General features: G+C 37.2%; 1 long non-coding RNA gene across 1 annotated transcript; it reads right to left on the reverse strand.

Moving 5' to 3' along the window:
• Positions 1-976: 976 nt before the first annotated feature.
• On the reverse strand, positions 977-3,439 carry LOC137283924 (uncharacterized). Its single transcript, XR_010956881.1, has 2 exons — positions 3,337-3,439; positions 977-1,571 (listed from the first exon to the last, which is right to left on the reverse strand). It is a non-coding gene; the product is annotated as an uncharacterized lncRNA (long non-coding RNA).
• Between the last annotated feature and the right edge of the window lie 1,016 nt (positions 3,440-4,455).

The raw sequence follows: 4,455 nt of genomic DNA on the forward strand, positions 1-4,455 counted from the left end.
TAACTGAAAGTATAAATGATGGAGATAAGGTTAGAATCTGAAGTACCCATGACACTCAACAATATCCCTGCTTTCGACAATCTATGAGTAATAGTCTGTGCCGTTTTCATAAAGACATCTGAACACTTAACGTATTTGACTCTCATCCTCTGACATAGGGTCATTGTAGCATTAAATTTGCTTAGTGGAGTTATGAGCAAGGACCAGACAATCCTGCAACAGCTATGAGCATCACATCTCCACCAGTCTTAAGTGACATGGGCCCTGTTCAACAAAGCCATTGTAGCTTTCAGACAGTTGTATGTACAGAAGATATAATCACCTTTGTGCTGCATTTACTTTGTGGAATGAAACCTTGGTCTGCAGTCAGCTTTGGACAAAAAATGTAACGGTGGCAATTTACTGGCAAACATGAAAAAGAATATGCAGCATATCAGAGACAAAATTAACAGAATGACTTGATAGTTATGATAAAAACTAGTCATATGTTGCATTCCAGTTTTGACCCACTGGTACACAGTACTTGCGATATTTATGCTAAGACTGGATGGAGCTTTTTGTTCAACTCACAGACAGGTGACTGTTTACAGGGGTTCAAAATACAAGTGACTTCAAGAAAGTAACTTGTCCTCACTAATTTTTCACTTGCCCTGATTTTATGACACAATGCATAATGTTAATGTTTACTGGACTATTTATCAAAGAGTGACAATTTCACTCTCCACTAGCTCTACTTTATTATTAGTGCTAACTTTAATAGCTTCATTATGAGCAGAAATAAAATGAAATCCAAGATTATTTGCAGTTTAAAACCATAAGTGCAAATTATCTGGTAGTCCACGGACAAGTAAGATACCATTATTTGATTGCCCAAAATGAAAACTGACTTGTCCCGGGCGTCTGGCGATGGGATTTTTGAACCCCTGGTTTGTACTTAATATATTTCCTCCAGACAGCACAACAAAACACAAAAAAAGATTGTGTAGTAAACAATATCATTTTAATACATGAAATAAAAAGGCTTCATTATGTTCCACATGATGACAACAAAAGTAACAAAAAATGATAAATATATAGGTACAAAAACGTTTTTTTCAGTTGCAGGCTCACATGTCCTGGTTCAGTGATTGCGGTTGATTTGGCTCTTTGAGAAATGCAGATCCACAAACAGTCAAGAAACATCATCTCACACACAAGTCAACACTAATCAGCCGACAGCTGTTAGCTTGCCTTTCATCCATCATATGTAGGAAAGAGACTGGTAAATATCATTGTGGAGGAAGTACAGAGTCCCATTTCATCCTGATTTGAAAAGCAAGATGGCAACTTGTCCAAGATAGAAATAGATAAAGTGCTTTGTTTCATGGGTCACATAGCTTCCAAAGTTGCGTCCAACAATACAATGCCATGTTGGGTTGTACTTCTTGTCGAACTCTTTCTTGATGTAGGCAGCAATGTCTTTTTCAATGTTGTACTTCTCAAGGGCTGTTGTGGCACAGTCTACAGCATCCTGCTGCATGTCTTCACTCATGTCAGCATTCTTGATGACTGCTTTCCTTTCGGTCATTTTGCTGGAAATAAAATGTTTCACATGAAAAGTCGGAAATAATCCATACAAAATCCAACCACTAATACAAATTATTGAGGCAAGACCTGAGTGTGTGGGTTTAATTTTATGCCACTCTCAGCAGTATTCAAGGTATATAGGAGCTGTCTGTAAATAATAGAGCCTGGATCTGACAATCCAGTAATAAACAACTGGAGCATCAATCTACACATCTGGGACACAATGCCATTTGCGTAACCAAGTCAGCAAGCCTGGCCCCAAAACCTGAAACAAATGAACCCGCAATATGTTGTCTTTAATTATGCGTTACAGCGTTTTAAAAATATGAACGCAATTCAAGGGTTATATACCATTGGTCAAATCACAGGACCATGTCCTTAGACTATGTGAATATTTAAGGCTAAGAATAAATAAAAATGAAATGTTTCTTGGGCATATTTTTTTATTGCCATTTTAAAAAATAAGTTTTACTTTGCCACATCCTGATCATCCATTTGTTCACTGTAAGAATGAGTGTCTGTAAGAACAAGTGTGACTGAATCATTTCCACGTGCCAAACTTTCCAAACTGTATTTCCAAGAGAGAGAAAAAAAGTGTTCCTCCCTCATCACTTTTCATTAAAAATTTGTAAAAAAGTCCTACTGCCATCGTCACTTTTAAAAACATATGTGCCCAAGAAACATTTCATTATTTTCATGCACCCTAATACATTTATAAGAACATGAACCTAGGTGGGCACCAGGGCAAGGACATAGAAGCTTGAAACTGAAGTCAAGGCATCCAAGTCTACAGCTATGGATATATATGTTTGACATTCTGGAATCCTCAACTTAAAGGCCCAAAGGCCATTCACTGCCATAAGAAGAAAGAAAGCGATCACCTAGGGTATAAGACTGTCATTTATATTCAACATTCTTGCTTACAAGGCTCAGCAGGGTGTGCCCAGAGGTGAAAGGGAAGACCTTTTGCACATAAACAGCTATCTCGGACATGGCCACAACCTTACTGGTGAGAGAATATATTAAGATACCCGACCATATGATTCGAAATAAAGGAATGGCCAGCGATGGATAAAAGAAGGGGTATAAAATTGAAACATTAATATAAAATAGAGATTCACATGAATATTACCAATAAGGCATATCTTTATTTTTTATCAGTCTGAATATATTTGAAGTGGAGATTAAAATGCATAACCCTGTAAGTAAGGTCCACTAATGCAATTAAGCGTATATGAACTATTTTCTAAATTAATGGTTAATATAGTACCTACAATAAACAATAGGATACCAGTACATTCTGCAAAATAAATCCCAGAGATCCTGATACTTCAAGTAAGTGAATCGGAACCACGTGTACCTGTGGTCTATCATCTAGTCAAGATTTGTCACTGCTGTACGTCAGTCTTTTAAAATCCTAAGAATGACTAAGGTCGATTGAGGATTTTTTTACGAGCCGAATGTTGAGTATATCATCAATTTAGCGAAGACATAATAAATCGGAGATTAACAATGCCTTCATAATTAAACATTATGACACGTGACAATTGACTCTAGATGCTTTCTCTCTTAGTATGATGCTGTGTTAGTGAGAACAAGTTGCCGGTATTTAAGATTGACATAAATTATGTAATGGTGTTCCACGGGCACCGGTCGTCAGTGAGAATTATTCGGAAATTGAAAAGCACGCGAAATAATAATGTGCGCATGAAAGGTTCTAAACGAAGTCATTGTACACGCGCACTGAACCATTAGATAGGTCATACTTACATTTCTGTTGGTTTGAAAGACGTATTATCAAAACTGTAAGAATATTAACTGCAACTTCTGCCTTCTCAATGTAGATGACAGATCGTCGTCTGAATGTAAATCGCGGGTCTCTTTTTTTTATCAAGGTAACTTGACAACGCGGGCACTATGGACGCCTACTCGCCGCATCCGATTGGCCTTATTCTGCTAGCTGATTGGCTAAAGTAGCGATCAACATTAGGAGGTTGAAACATCCCAGTATGCATTGACAACGGTCGCAACCGGTTGTTTCTAAAAATACATGAGGGAAAATCCCGTGTTTATGTTTTGTAAACATTACCAACATGTGACTGGTGGGCAGGGTTACAGTTTTGAGGCACGGAAACAATCTATTCGCGATAAATACCTATTCATGTTTAAAATAGTTCATTCAGTGCAACTACTTTGTTTGGTGATTTCGAATTATTTTAAACGCCTTTTTAATATTTGGGGGCAAGTTCTTATTATTACTGCATCTGAAGAAAACTGACCCGCGAAACAAAGTACACATCCATAGAATACGTGGTTAGAATACGTGTACAATAACTGTATTTTCGTCCGACCTTCATTTTGCAGTGTTTCAACGACGGTTTTTAGCCTAGAGACGTTTCATAAAGCAAGTGACATTTGGGTCAAATCAAATTTTCACATCTATACTTGCTTTTGCTCAATTGTTTAGTTTTCTTTCTTTCTTTTTATCCTATCTTATTCATTTATTTTTTTGGTGCCAACTGGATCATATTTTTAATCGTAGCATGGGGTTTTACTACAGCTGAGCGTTTGAATTTACAATACCTCCGGTCTCATGTAAACGTTTGCATTTGTAAACGTACTAGAAACAAATACATGCAGTGTCGCATAATATTTTAGAGATGTGAATATCTTAGTTATTAATCAGGATATTGCGTTAATAACAAAATGCGTCATTTATGAAAGTGTGCGTGTATTACAAAGGTGACCCTTATCAAACTGTATCGAGATTCAAAAGAAAGATTTTATCAGGGAGCCTATATAGAGGGGGAGAAGCAACTCCTCGAAAAGCCGCTGAGCGTATGTCTCGGTACGTTACGTAGCCAGTGTAACCATTATGGTGGCAGCGTA

Source organism: Haliotis asinina, chromosome 1 (genome assembly GCF_037392515.1).
Source record: "Haliotis asinina isolate JCU_RB_2024 chromosome 1, JCU_Hal_asi_v2, whole genome shotgun sequence".
Lineage (NCBI taxonomy): Eukaryota > Metazoa > Mollusca > Gastropoda > Lepetellida > Haliotidae > Haliotis > Haliotis asinina.